Source organism: Rhamphochromis sp. 'chilingali', assembly GCF_963969265.1.
Source record: "Rhamphochromis sp. 'chilingali' genome assembly, chromosome: 2".
NCBI classification, from domain to species: domain Eukaryota; kingdom Metazoa; phylum Chordata; class Actinopteri; order Cichliformes; family Cichlidae; genus Rhamphochromis; species Rhamphochromis sp. 'chilingali'.
In genome coordinates, this window is record NC_137930.1 from 61,924,620 (window position 1) to 61,940,693 (window position 16,074).

Consider the following 16,074-nt stretch of genomic DNA (forward strand, 5'->3'; position numbering starts at 1 on the left):
ACGGAATATGAAACAAGCAAAGCTTAATACTAAACAATATATATATTAGCTGTATAATACCAGTAGGCCAACTCTAATAGTAATTTGGTATGGCTTCGCAGGGCAAATGTAATTAGGCTGCGGGACAGGTTTTGACACCTATGCTCTAAAGAAACGAAGAAGCTTCTCAGATGAGAGGTGGCACATCTTCAAGAAAACTTATAGAAGTCCAGATGTTTTCTTTGCAAACTCTTTAGACTACAATGACTGGGATAACTGAGAAACTTCACAGACATTTAGAGCAAAACTTACGACTGATTTCAGCACATACATTGACTCTGGAAATTCACCCAAAGTAGTCTTGGGTAAAGCATAATATTCTGTCCTTCCATTTTGAAAGTAGTAAAAAGAATACAACTTAAAAAGTTTTAGTTTTTAGCAAAGGTGGTAGCAATGTTTGTTTTACTGTTGAATTTGGCTTACTTGTACACAGTTTTCTACGTGACAAACAAGTAGCTGAAGAGGCATAGTCACACCACAGGTCTTGCACTGAGACTTCGGCATTTTGCTGAATTCTGCAGCATCATGTGGAAGAGGTGTAGTATCAATTTTTTCTTGGAGAGGGACAATATAAAGAGTATTTTTTCCATTGTTGGTGGCCATCTTGAGCGTCTTGGCTGTGTAGCCTTGTGTTCCCTGAGATACTAGAGAGAGATTTCTCTGTCCGCTACCACCTAGAATATGGAACAAAAACCAAATAATGCATTCGCAATACAGCAATGTTCTAAAAGTTGAGATCATAAAGTACAAATAAATCCATAACATTATGGAACACTACTCTTGTATAGCAATGTCTTTAAAAACTACCTTGTAGCAAACTATGCTTTTCATTTTTAAACAATGCTTAAAATGTTGAATGAATCACTAGACCAAAACAATATTTCATCCATAAACATATTCCGAATATTCAAGTTTTTAATTAAGTGGTGCTGTACTGTTGATCTTATACCTGTAAACAATGGAAGTGTATTGATGTGCATCTTATGCCTTTATAGCTTTTCAATCACAATGCACAAAAAAAGTGAGTTAATCGAAAAAAAAGACCATGCCTACAAATTTGAAAAATAAATAATAAAAGCCATATCAGTGTTCCATAAGTTATTCTCGGAAGAAGTGTTAGAAATGTTTTAATTAGACAAAAAAGCTTCTTGTAAAACTTATCCGGATGCTTTTGGCTCTAAGTAAATGTCTTCTATTAACTCAGACACAAAGTCGGGGAGTTAAAATGACTTACCTCCTGCTTTATACAAGAGCCATCCACCTGTTAGGGCCTTCATCTTCGGATACTCTTCATGCAGAGCTACAGTAATCTAAATTAGGGTTAAAAGAAATCAAACATTTCCTCATCATTAGTTTGTCAAATCAAATTGTAACATTTTTCAATTTTAATTTTAAAGTTTAAAATTAGATTTTTTTTTGACAAGATAAAGGCATCTAAAATTGAGAAAAGTACTTCTTCATGATCAGCATTGTCAGCTATGCTGAGAGTTCGCCTTCCAAGTCCAGCTTGAAGAAGCCGTATTTCATTCTTTGGGGTTTTTGTCGTGGAGTCAGGCAAAAGACAGAATTGCAACTGAAGGTTGCGAACTGCATGTATGACATTACTAGGAGCTGGGAAAGGCCTCTTTCCTTTGGATTGCCTTCTTTGAAACATTGCTGGAAATGACCTGTAAATAAGATTATACATTTGAGGCATTAAACACTGCGCCAAATTCTTCCAAATTAAAGCAAGACTACTCATCTGATTGGAAAAGTACTGCATTACTGTTAAGGTGAAATGTCATAATGATGTTTAAGGAGGATCCAAGAGCATAGGTAATTTGCAGAGCAGGTTGTTTAAATAAAAAGATGACTTACATAAAAGAGAGTAAGAGTAAAAGCTGAACACACAATAGAGACAAATCCTGGATGCAGCATTTTACTTTTGTGCATGCCAGGTTAAAGCCTATGAATTATATTTTTAAACCAAAACCAAAGAGTAACTCAAAACCAAAAGGGTTCCTTGAATCCAGTATTCATTATATCCTTGTCAGTACAGATTTTATGTCTTCTCCAGAATACAGGGAAAAGAATATTAAAAATATGAACAACTGAAATACAAACCTAATTATCTGGGCTTCTACTTTACTGAATATCTTTGATTACTGTTCCATAACACTCCTCCCCCCCGAAAAAAAAAGAAAGGAGTAGCATTACTGGCAATTTTCTTTTTCTTTTTACCTTTGCATTTCTATTTGGGTGCTCACTCTTGGGGTTTGCTGAGGCACTGTCGCAGTAACAGATGTGGTTGCAGTTCTACTCCTAATATCAGACTGGGAAGTTGACAGAATTCCCACAAGATTCAGTATAGCCTTCTCTATTGCAGTCTTTGGCTCCTGTTGAAAATATATTTATATGTTATTGAACATCTGCATCTTCATTTAAACAATACCATATGGTTTCCCGATATATCCCTTTTTCCCTTATTAACCTAATATTAAAATAGTTAACAGTATAACTAATAGTCATGAGTGAGAGTTTAAAAGAACACTGAGGAAGCTTGTTAAGCCATAATTACAGTAGTAGAAGAAAACTGAAATCAGATACTTTATACACACACATATATTTGTGCTGTCAGCAGTAATCTCCTTAAAATGACATTAACCGATTTTCCGTTAGCGCAGCATAACACGTTAGCGCGGTTTGCTCGTTAATGCGTTAGCAGCTACTGAAAGTTAAGCTAGGTCCCCTAACTTTTAGTAGCTGCTGAAAGTTGTTGTATACTGTAATTACTGTAGTATTACTCTAACACAAACTCGGGGGTGACCTGGGACCAGTGCTAAGGTCAAGTCAGAGCATTTCAGTTCCAATTATTACCAAAACGACATCTCATCGGGATTACACTTAAATCCAAACACATAATTCTCCACGATGCTGATGTTTAAGCAGACAGACCGTGCCACACAGGAGACTATTTAAACACATGCAACACTAGGGCTAATGTTGAGAGCCCTTTTTAAGCTATCTTTTGGCACCGTGAAAAATTACAGTGTAGTAAACGAACATGATATTCAAAAATATATGTCTGGACAATTAGCTTGTTCCAGTAAACCATAAACTAAAGCTTACCTGCGCCGCAGAAGCGGCACCGCTGTCCTCCATCTTCAATCTGCAACCCTTCCAGGACCTGAAGGTCCGTAAAGCATCCCCCCGACAGCCAAACCCATCTGTTCTCTGATTGGATTGTTTAATTTGTGATTGACATGACATTGACCAATCAGCTTAAAGGAAGAAAAATAGGGTCAAAATTCGTACTTGTAACTTGCAGGGTTTTTTTTTCTAAGTCCACACACAAATCTTTTTCACACACGCACAAATCTTTTTCACACATACAAATCTTTTTTACGCACGCACAAATCTTTTTTACACATACAAATCTTTTTTACGCACGCACAAATCTTTTTTACACATACAAATCTTTTTTACGCACGCACAAATCTTTTTTACACATACAAATCTTTTTTACGCACGCACAAATTTTTTTTACACATACAAATCTTTTTTACAAGTACAAATCTTTTTTACAAGTACAAAATATTTATGACCACATTTTGAGCCCATAGACACCGGCCCTCGAAGCCTGGCGTTGCCTACCCCTGATATAGACAGTGCTTAAGATAAGATAAGATAAGATAACCTTTATTAGTCCCACACGTGGGAAATTTGTTTTGTCACAGCAGGAAGTGGACAGTGCAAAAGTTATGAGGCAAAAATTAGAATACAATAAGAATAAATACAGTACACAACTGTACAGAATAGAATAAAATAAAATACTATATACAGTAGAACAAAATAAATATACAATAAGATAAAAATAGAATACAAATACAAATACTATATACAACTGAGTAAAAATACAACGATGACAGAAAGGATTATTGCACTTAGTATTGCTTGAAGCAGTTATGACCTTCTTGCCATATTGGCAGAATAAATGACCTGGAAGCTGTTGCACTGTCTGCACCTGTAAACTCCAGGACACGTTTACAAACAATTTTCGTTGTTATTTGCGCTGCAGCTGCAGGTTAGGGTGGAGTTACTGTGTGTGTGTTTACAAGTAGTTTTAAACCTTGTGATCCACAAAACAGCATAACAGTAAAAGAAGAAATGACTGCGTTACAGTCAGTGCGGGAGCGGCGGCTTTGCTCGTGCGCGATTCATTTGCAGTTTGGACGCACGTGAACATCTCCTGTCATGTGATCCTGTGATCGAACAAAGGATCAAAGGCTCGAAGAGCGTTGACGTCAAATTCGAAGCCACGAAAGTCTATAAATACCCCCTCTTCACCTTTGCAAACACAGTTTTACTTGGAACATTTTCAGAAACAGCGAGTTGTGTTTAGCAAACCAGAAACCTTTCAGAAAGGGACTATTTTAAAGTTAAATAATTAAGCACACGTATTTTTCTTTCGACACGTTGCATTAAGCTTTTAAAGAAATGTCACGAGAAATAGTCAATAATTCACAGTCTGACAGAGCGATTCCAGCGGAATCAAACGAACTATATGGGTTAGTGGAGAGAGAAATATCGGAGCCTAGAGACCTTCAAATGAAAATACAAGAACAAATTAGTACGATGCACCGTGATGTCAAGGAAGAGTTAGAGAGACTTGAGCACCAAGTGGGAGAAGCTCACCACAAAATAACAAAAAAAGAAGAGATAATAGAAAAACAGAATAGAGAAATAGATCACAAGACTGAACAAATAATTGAGCTGAAAAAAGAAATATGTGTTCTTCAGCGTCGGATGAGACAGGCTCTGGATGAAAAACAGTCAAGGGTGGAATCTCTGGAGGCTAAATTGCAGGAACAGGTTAACACTGTTCAAATGATGCACCGTGACTTTCTGGAAAAGGAAGAATATCTCCTTAGACAGAACAGCAGCATTGCTGCTCAGTTGTCACTTATTGAAAGGGAGAGAGACGAACTCAAGAAAACTTTAGAGCCTCTTGAGTACCAAGAACAACAGTCACAGGTGGAATCTCTGGAGGCTCTGCAGCTGGAGAATTTTGCTCCTGAACCTGAGGAGCTTTTTTTTCCTGCCTTGGAACCACCTCCTGATGTGGTCCCGACACAGGAGAATTTTGCTCCTGAACCTGAGGAGCTTGTTTCTCCTGTCTCAGAACCATCTCCTGATTTGGTCCCGACACAGGAGAATTTTGCTCCTGAACCCGAGGAGCTTGTTTCTCCTGCCTCAGAAGCATCTCCTGATGTGGTCCCGACACAGGAGAATCTTGCTCCTGAACCCGAGGAGCTTGTTTCTCCAGTCTCAGAACCATCTCCTGACGTGGTTCCGACTAGTAGTGGTTCATGGCGTCATGGTGCCAAACGCCTACTTAAAATAGGTTTAGGTGTTGCCGCAGTAGGCCTTATTATAGCTGCAGCTTACTGGGGCTTTTCAATGCTTAACAGTGATTGCCTATTTAACTCTGTCTATGGCCTCCTTGAGCCATATTGCCACCTTGGTGATCGATTAGTTCCCGAAGCATTAACGAAGCATTTAATAATTCACAGTCTGACGGAGAGATTCGAGGGTTGATGGAGAGACAAATACCTGACCCTATGGAGCTTCAAATGAAAATTCAACAACTCCAGTTGGAGTTGAGCACCCTAAAGCTCAAAAAGAATTATTATAAAGATAATTTCCACCAGTCAAGAGATGAGCTTAAACACATGAAGGCTCAGGCTAAAAAAAAAATCAGACACAGGTGGAATCTCTGGAGGCTAAACTCCAGGAACAGGAAAAGAACGTTCAGACAATGCACCATGACTTTTTGGAAAAGACGGAATCTCTCACTGAGCAGAACAGCAGCATTGCTGCTCAGTTGTCTCAGATTGAACGTGAGAGAAACGAGCAAAAAAAAGAGAACGCAGATCTCAAGGACTCTTTAGAGACACTTGAGCAGCAAGTGGGAGAAGCTCACCATAAAACAATAAAAAAAGAAGAGATAATAGAAAAACAATATAGGGAAATATTTCGGAAGACAGAACTCACAGTTGAGCTGAAAAGAGAAATTTGTACTCTTCAGCGCCGGGTGAGACAGACACTGGATGAAAAGCAGTCACAGGTGGAATCTCTGGAGGCTAAAATGCAGGAGCAGGTTAGCACCATTCAGAGGATGTGCCGTGACTTTCACGAAAAAGAAGAATATTTCCTTAAGGAGAACAGCAGCATTGCTGCTGAGATAAACAAATTAAAAACAGCGAACACAACTCTCAAGAAATGTTTACAAAATCTTGAGCATCAAGAAAAGACAACAGAAAGTCTGACACTGCAAATATTTTGGCTGGAAGAAAAAGTCAAAAAGCAAAATTTCAAGATTGTTCATAACGAAGATCTCATAGATGAACTATATGAACATCTTAAAATGAAAAGAGAAATAATTAATAATCTTAAGGATGAGCTGAGAAGGGAGGAGGAAGAAGAAATATTAGCTGCTGTTCACAACATCACTGGTGAACCTCTGCAGCTGGAGAATCTTGCTCCTGAACCCGAGGAGCTTGTTTCTCCTGTCTCAGAACCATCTACTGATGTGGTTCCGACTAGTGGTTCATGGCGTCATGGTGCTAAACGCCTACTTAAAATAGGTTTAGGTGTTGCCGCAGTAGGCCTTATTATAGCTGCAGCTTACTGGGGCTTTTCAATGCTTAACAGTGATTGCCTATTTAACTCCAGGACAGGTGGCTAAGAATATGACGTCACAGTGTCCATAGTCCTTAAATAAAAGAGCTCGTTTAACACAGTTTACTTTGGAGCATTTTCAGAAACCAGGAACCTTTCAAAAAGCTAATACACTGTGACACTGTGCTGTCAATTTAAAAAAAAAATGGTCGGACATAAACGATGCCAACTAGCGATCCGGCGGCGTTATTCCCATGACCCGCCGGGCAGCGTCCGGGAAACCAAAGTCTTTGGGTTCCGGGGGGAGTATGGTTGCAAAGCTGAAACTTAAAGGAATTGACGGAAGGGCACCACCAGGAGTGGAGCCTGCGGCTTAATTTGACTCAACACGGGAAACCTCACCCGACACGGAAAGGATTGACAGATTGATAGCTCTTTCTCGATTCTGTGGGTGGTGGTGCATGGCCGTTCTTAGTTGGTGGAGCGATCTGTCTGGTTAATTCCGATAACGAACGGGACTCCGACATGCTCTGTACCAAACATTGATGAGCAATTTAACAGACTGAGTGGTACAGTGGATCAAGTAATGCAGACATTGATTACAAGGGCTCAGATAAAGGAAGATGGTCACCTTAAGGAGATAAGGAGCCTTCGTGCTGAGCTGTGCGAGGTCAAAAGTAAGGTAGATAAACTCATGCAGGAGAACGCACAGCTTAGAAAAGACAATGCAGAACTCAAGGAAACTGTGGAGACCCATAAGATAAGACATAAGATTTTCTGGAGGAGGACAGAGTTTGTTTAGATCTCCTCAAGATGTGGAAGATTCTCGGAAAAGTGGATGTAGGAGGTGAGCTGGCTTCAAACAAATGATGAATGCTCAGAGATGTGGTGCAGAGTATGCTGTGAAAATCATTTGTTTGAAGCCAGCTCACCTCCTGCAACCACTTTTCCGAGAATCTTCCACATCTTGAGAAGATCTCACCTTATCTTCCTTATCTTGCGTGTTGCAACTTCTTAGCTGGTGCGCGTCTTTTATTTTGACAGCGCATGTGCACCTGCGGACCACTTATGTGCACCCCTGATAATAATCTTACACTGTAAGAAATGTACATAAAAATTACAGTAAATAACTGCGAAATGGCAACGGTAAATTACCATTAAATCCAAAAAAGTAGATAATTGTAATATTTATGTTGAATCACTGTAAATTGAAAAATGGTAAATTGCTTTAATTTTTGCACTGCTAAAATGTTTAAAGTACATTAATGTACAGTAATATGGCCCATTGTCTTTGAAAACAACAAGAAAAATTTGTAGCATTATTTACAATTAATCACCCTATAACTTACGTAATAATTCTGTATGCATAACAGTCTTTTCTGCTATTATCATTTGAATTTACAATCTACAACTGTATGTTAATCACCAAAAACATACAGTACTTTTAAAACTACGGTAAAAAATAAATAAATAAAGGCAATCCAGCTGCTTAATAAAACAGTATATCTTAGTAGTAAATATGGTCAGTTACTGCAAATAAAAAATATGTATATACTTTTTAGTTCTACAGTATCACCTAGTATAAAACACAAGTATTCACAATGAAAACTAAAATTCTGGCATAATTAATGGCAAAAGGACATCTTCTACAGTGGCCCCTAGAGACAAAGCACATGCAAACTCCAAAACACGTATAAATTCCGAATCATGTACAAACTGCAAAATATGTGCTTTGGAATTTGTACGTGCTTTGCAGTTTGTACGTGCTTCAGAATTTGTACGCGTTTTTCAGTTTGTACGTGTTTTTGAATTTGTACATGCTTTGCAGTTTGTACGTGCTTCAGAATTTTTATGCGTTTTTCAGTTTGTACGTGTTTTTGAGTTTGTACATGCTTTGCAGTTTGTACGTGCTTCAGAATTTTTACGTGCTTTGGAATTTATACCTGCTTCGGAGTTGTGTTGTTAACATGTTTAATGTTATGTATTTTCTTCTATTTAATCTCAAAAAGCTCCTAAAACAGTCAGTGATCACTGTTGACCTCCCTCGGCTTTTATTACCGCTAATCATTTATTTAAGGCTCAGTTTTTAAAACCTTAGGATGCAACTACAGCCCATCCCATGCAGCAGTATGTGAATGACTAACCTCGTATTGTGGATGGATTATCTCAGTTGTTCTCCTGGCTGAAGTTTGGTCCTTTTACAGCATCCTGCCATGCAATTACATTTGTTCCTGACCACCGAGAACACTCACGTTAACTTTTATCGAGTGGAAAAAAGTTAGCTTGTTTATATTATGCTAACATAGCTGTGTCGCTAGCGGTCACGTAGCACATCATTATATACCAGCTAGCCCAACTTCAGTAACCCTACAAACGTCACTGCTGTTTAGTTTTCTGTCTTCATTTATGCTGGAAGTGATAACAGAGCTGTACGTTTTAATTTGTTTCCAAAACCCAGCAGTCAGGACATGCTATATTGTATTTAGATAGAAGCTAGCGAGCTAACTCCCTGCTAACTTCTAACTCCATAAAATGTCATAAATTCCGTTTTCATGGATGCCTGGATGTAGAGCAGAACGCTGATCATTTTATTAAAGATGAAAGACTTTAGACAGTTTTTCAACTCTCAGTAATGCCATAGTGATCGTTTGATATATGGACCTGCAGCGGATTTTAGGTCCAGACACGGCTAGTGACGTCAGACTGAACAACCGGATACCTTTCTAATGTGACGTTGTTGTCCCTGGCTCTCTTTCTCTCTCTCTCCCTCCTGCTCTGTTCCTGTGCTACTGAGTGTAACTACCGACCCTCCCCCCCTGCCCAGCGCAAAGCACAAGGCTCGCATGCTGAGTGAAGGAGGGGAAAAGTGCGAGAGAGAGGGTGAGAGAAAGAAAAAAAAAAAAAAAAAGCTCCGTTGTTCACGTCAAAGATCCGGCTCTAAGAGCCATTTCGTTCGCGACCAAACCATCACTAATACTTTGGAGTGTGTACGTGTTTTTGAGTTTGTATGTGTTTTGGAGTTTGTACGTGCTTCTCCAAACTCCAAAACGCATGCACAAACTCCAAAGCACGTACAAACTTGAAAACACATTTAAACTCCAAAAAGTAGTGATGTGCGGATTGATACTGAAATATTGATTCCTCCAATACCAGTCATTTATGTTCTAGAATCGATACTCATATTAAAATATCGATATTTTAGTAATTTAGGGTAAATTTGTAGGTTATCATTAACAGGAACAGAGTGCAAATAAACTATATCATTTGGATTGTCTACATTGGAAGGAACTACTTAGTCTTCCACCTGTCATAGTCATGTGTGACGTACGTTTGTATAAATGTGTCCAGCCCCTTGTTGTGCACACTCACAACAATGGCTGAGCATAAATGGAGTCATGTGCAGACGTATTTTACTTCCACAAACGGTTGAGACGTAGTTTGCAATACATGTGGCAAGAAAGGGAGGTGTTGTGGCAACACTACTAACCTCATCAAGCACTTCAGAGTAAATCATATCACAGAACATGATGTTGAGGTGAACTGAAGAGGAGTGGACAGGGACAGGTGCTGCAAGGGCGAGACAGACGTCTCTCACGGAGTCCTTTAGTGCTGCAGGCAGGCAATGTGTTCAAATAGCGCACAACTTCAGTTTTTTTTATTTCTATATGACAACTGTGCATTATTAAGCGATAAGAACAAGTAATCCGATGTCCTGTAATCATTATGACCCTATAATTTGAGATACAATAACTGAAATACGTTTTTGTACAAAGTATCGGTATCGGATCAGTATCGTCGATACCACCCTGAATTTTACTTGGGATCGGATCGGAAAGGAAATCAGTGGTATCGCACATCACTACCAAAAAGCACGTACAAACTCCAAAATGCATGTATAAATTCTAAAATACCTACAAACTCCAAAGCACGTACAGACTCTAAAACACGTACAAATTCCAAACCACGTACAAACTCAAAAACACGTACAAACTCCTAAAAGCACGTACAAACTCCAAATCATCTACAAACTGAAAAGCATGTACAAATTCCAAAACACGTACAAACTCCTAAAAGCACGTACAAACTCCAAAACATCTACAAACTCAAAAGCATGTACAAATTCCAAAACACGTACAAACTCAAAAAACACGTACACACTCCAAAGTATTAGTGATGGGTTGGTCGCGAACGAAATGGCTCTTACGGTGTGTTCACACCGAACGCGATGGACGCAAACAAAACGCCCCTAATTTGACGCGTGCACATTCGCACCTCAACGCGTGTCCAAGAAAAATCCATAGCGCCTCAAAATATCATATTTTGATGCGCGTGAACCGGAAATGTGGGAGGAAGTTGTGCCAGACCGGTATCTTTGCAAGATGGCAGCTGTCGAGCTAGCGCTTGAAGAGAGAGTCTCCCTTCTCTATGTACTGTGGAGAGCAGAGCAGCGGCGTTAGAGACGTCTTCGCCATACCTGGGTCCATCAGGTCCTTCAGAGGCGTGAGCAGTTTGGTGAGTTTCACCATTTGCTCCAGGAGCTGCGCCTGGATGACGGCCGATTCCATTTCCTTTCACTTGGCCAGTTTGAGGACCTGCTTTCCCTCGTCGGTCCCAGCATCGCCCGCCTAGACACCAATTACAGGCGCTCAATCCCACCTGCAGAGCGCCTGTCCATCTGCCTGAGGTTAGTAAAAGTATTTAATACGGTAGTCCTTTATTGATACCTGTGCTAATATATGCTAAACCATCCATTTATACACTGCTAACATGGATGTGCTATGCTAACAGTGAATGCTCTCGGTGTTTACTGATAGCAAACTGTGGTACGGAGACGACTGTTTATAATATTTCTAGTGATACTCAGAAGGTCTCATCAAATCCCGATTTAATTCAATTTATGCTGTTATCAGTGTTTGCAATGATAGCATGGCTGTGGTGTCACATCAATGTATGCGCTCGGTGTTTGCTGATATCAAACTGTAGCATTAGGACCACTGAGTTAACCTTTGTAGTGATACTCACTCCTTTTTATTTAGACCTGGTTTAATTCGGGGGGTTAGGGGAATCTTACAATGTCACGTGACTGAACCGTTATACCGATTGAAAAAAAAATCAGATGAGGAGGGTATTATTGTTGTCTCAGACAGATTGCTGTGTCTGACTTTGAGTTACTGCAACGGCAGAGGGCAGCAATACTACTTGGAAGCGTGTAATCCACCAAACCAACAAAGAAGAAGATAGCGCCACTTCTAACCTTCCAGACTCAGCTCAGCAAGAGAGCGTCAAGAGCAACCGTCGCAGAACTGTCAACTTTCTATTTCATTGTAAGTGTACCATTAAACATGAAATTCAACTTTAACCATAGTTCGCATGGCCAGTTTTCTTGTTGCGTCGAAAGCATTCCTCAGTCACAGGCTTTGCCTTAAGTTGTATTTAGTTTTCTGGAAAGTTCGTGCTAATGCAGCATGTTTAAGATTTTAGCTAGCTTTACTGCGAAACACACACCAGTTTAATTGACGAGAAACAGCTAAAGACAATGCCACGTTGTGATTTTTGTGGCAAGTCCGTGAGGACACTGAAGGGTTATGTACTTCATTGCAAACTTCATCGAAATGAGCCGCGATGTACATTTAAATGTTTTGGAGCCGACTGCAGGCAGACATTTGTCCAGTATGGGGCTTTCAAGGCGCATTTTTATCGAAAGCACATTTCTCCCACTCCTGTTACCGACAAGATTACGCTTAGCACTTTTAAATGCGCAGTGGCATTGTGTGAATGTCAGTTTACAGACTTAAAAGTTCTAATAGCTCACTTGAAGGACCACATTGAGGAAGGACATGAGGTTACTTGTCCACTAAGAGGGCGCACACGTGTTTTCACAGTCAAATCATATTTTACTGCCCACATGTCACGGAAACATAAAACCTTTGCAGATGGTCAAGTACAGGGAGGAATGGGAAAAGGAAAACACCTGTCTAGGAAAATGCACGATAACACCTTTAAAGCGCTGCACTGTGTGCCGGTGCACTTTTTCCATAGGCATGCTTCTAGTGGTGGGCACATGAAGAACATGAGGGGCGTGAAACCTCGGGGAACCCTTAACCAAGTTTTTGTCCACCAGGCCATGGCAGAAGCAGATATGGTATGTAAACACTGGTTTGTTTTTTAAACCCTCTGGTTAAGGTTAATATGGGCATGTGCAGTGAATATCAGCGCTATGTGGCCAAAAGTGTGATAATATAATTTATTTTGTGTAATAAACAACTGCAAGGATAGATGATTACAACAAATAGATCACTAATACATAAAAGTAATACATAGATTAATAATGACGATGAGTTATGATGCGTAATCATGGGAGCAAGTGGGTTTACAAACAGGAGCAGCTGATTAGCATTAGAAAAGCTGAAATAATACCTCAACTGAAGCCAATTGTACTAAATGCACTATATGTGCACTGTTACAAGAATATTTTTCATTCTATTGTTTTCTATTAATTTATATAATTTTAAGTTAAGCAGGACAGAGTTCTTTTAAAGAAAAATTTATTTATATTCTCAAAAGTTAAGCATGACAGGCTTCTGTTTAAGAAAGAGACCTGTTTTACTGTGTTAATGTTGTCATTTTGAGCTAAAAATAAATGGCTAAATGATCATTTCTTTCCCATATGGTCATATCACAAAGAATATGCATCTGCTTAAATCAAATTCAAGTCAAATGGTTAAAAAATAATTTCACACACAAAAAAAAGAGCTACAAAATTCACCACACTGGGAAGGGTGAACTGGGTTGCTACGAGGTGTCCCTTATTTATTTTTCAGGGAGTTGGCAACCCTAGTCCCAATAGAGGTTGATTCTGAATTATCCGAAGATTTTACAGATCTTTTCCTCAGAAATGTAAGTTTATTCTACTTGAAATTCCAAGGACAGTTTCTGCTACCTGCTTCTACCATTCAGACCATTGTAGAGGAAATACAAAACATACATGAATTGGGTCGGTCATATACATTGGATATCCAATCCAATTTTATTTATAAAGTACTTTAAATTACCCAGCACAGGAACAAAGTGCTGTACAGAAAATAAGTTAAAACAATAGAATAACAGAAAACAGCAAAATAAATAAATAAAACACATAAAACATAAAAATAAAACAGCCCTATATTAAAACAAAAACAAGATAAAACAGCATCGAATCACCTAAAAACAACTAAAATAAAAAGTATAAAACCAACATCTCATGTGGTGTCAAAGGCCAGGGTAAAGAGGTGGGTTTTCAAGAGTGACTTAAAAACAGATAAAGAACTGGCCTGTCTAATCTCTAAAGGAAGCTCGTTCCACAGTTTTGGAGCTGCTACAGCAAAAGCACGATCTCCTCTAAGTTTACGCCCAGTCCTGGGTATCTTCAGGAGCAGCTGACCTGAGAGAGCAGGTGGGTGTATGAGGCTGTAGCAGCTCAGAGAGATAAGATGGAGCTAGGCCATGGAGAGCTTTAAAAGTAAAAAAAAGAATTTTAAAATGAATCCTAAAAGAAATGGGCAGCCAGTAAAGTGAAACTAAAACAGGGGAAATGTGCTCAAGCTTTCGAGTGCCAGTTAAAAGACAAGCTGCGGCATTTTGGACCCTCTGTAGATGACTAATATATGATGACCGTGATGACCCAATATAAAGGGATCGTGGATCACTGTCTCAAAGTGCTGCCGCGAAAGAATTGGCTTTATTTTTGCAGCTGCCTGAGGTGAAAGAAGCTAGATTTTACCACTGCCTTAATTTGATTATCAAACTTCAGATCACAGTCCACTTTGACCCCCAGGTTTGTGACAGTTGTTTTCCCTCACACTTCTGCTGTTTCAGTAGCAGCATTTTTCTTTTTGTGTCCTGACTCATGTATGTTTTTGGGTTTGTTTGATTATTTTATTTTGTTGGTTTGGAAACAAATTTGTGACCATACTTGTGGATCACAGTGACACAGTGATTAGGCATATGATTTACAAATGCCTAGTTTTTAGAGCTGTAAGCTATGAACTGTGAGCAATGCAAAGTTTAATATATATATATATATATATATATATATATATATATATATATATATATATATATATATATATATATATATATATATATATATATATAAACAAAACAAAACCCTAACTTCAAAGTTTGAAATATGTAAGATGTGTGAGATGTGTGAATTCTTTGAAAAACTACAAATTATCTAAAAATGCCTTAAGTGAAAATGTAATGTTGCATCTATAGAGAAGAAAAAAGAAGAAGAAGCATTCAGTTATATAAAAATAGGCATTACAGACAGATACAGTTTTAGCATTGCCTGACTGTGATAAGCCTTTCTACTTACGTGTAGATAGAGGAGCAGGTTATATGAAAGCTGTGATGACACAGGCGTTTGGAGGAAAACAATGCTCATTAACATTCCTGGTGAAACTTAGACTCGTGTAAATGAGACTCTGTTGCGTCAGGCCTGCCTGCATGTGCAAGGCTGTGTAGCTTGAAGAGAAGGGAACTTTGAGAAGGGTACAGGGGCCAGTGGGAAGGTGAAGCCCAGAGGAGTATAATTGGGTTGAAATTGAAGCCTGAACTCATGATGGTGTTTAGAGATGTCCACCAGAACACAACAAAGAGGTAAATAAAAAATAGAAAACACACATATATAAATTGTTACATGTGAAATTATTTTTGGAAAGAATCAGTAGTAAGATAGTTTGAATCAGACCTCAGTGAAAATGCAAGTGAACCAATAGATAAATCTGTTAGAGAGACAACTTTAGTAGAAAATAGGGATATTGTTTTGAACTGCTGTGCGACGCTTCTCAAGTCTCTTGCAGATTAAACCCAGGTGATAAGGTCCATGCCAAGTACTCTTAACGACACCAACAGCTTGCAAAATCGCTGAGAGGCCCTCTTGGATCCACCAGAGCCATTGCAAAAAAGTGGAAGTGAGTGACAGCACAACCTAAAGACACCACCACCCCGACTCTTTGGTGATCTACAGGTGAAGGGAGGGCTGATTGGGTATATCCCGCCTTCTACTTCTCGCCTGTAGTCTACTCACCAGAGTAAATCGGTGTGTCTGGTCATCATGAAGATTATTCTGTTTACCACCTTGGCCCTGCTGCTTACAGCATGGACTCTGATGCACTTAATGGATCAAGAAGCCAACTTGCATAGAAGGACATGGACATATGACAACTCACACCTGGTCGAAGTGACACAGGACCACATCCATCCCTGGATGAACAACGCCTGATATAGATATATATAATCGCACAGAAGGCAAAAATTGTTATATATGCTCACACATGCCTACTACAACAAGCTTTGCCAGTCCAGATTATCAATATTCAGGAATTGTCCTAA

At 39.1% G+C, this 16,074-nt stretch overlaps 1 long non-coding RNA gene across 1 annotated transcript; it reads right to left on the minus strand.

Moving 5' to 3' along the window:
• Positions 1–1,306: 1,306 nt before the first annotated feature.
• LOC308391801 lies at positions 1,307–3,595 on the minus strand. Its single transcript, XR_013970699.1, has 4 exons — positions 3,148–3,595; positions 2,260–2,414; positions 1,493–1,706; positions 1,307–1,349 (listed from the first exon to the last, which is right to left on the minus strand). It is a non-coding gene; the product is annotated as an uncharacterized lncRNA (long non-coding RNA).
• Positions 3,596–16,074: the final 12,479 nt, after the last annotated feature.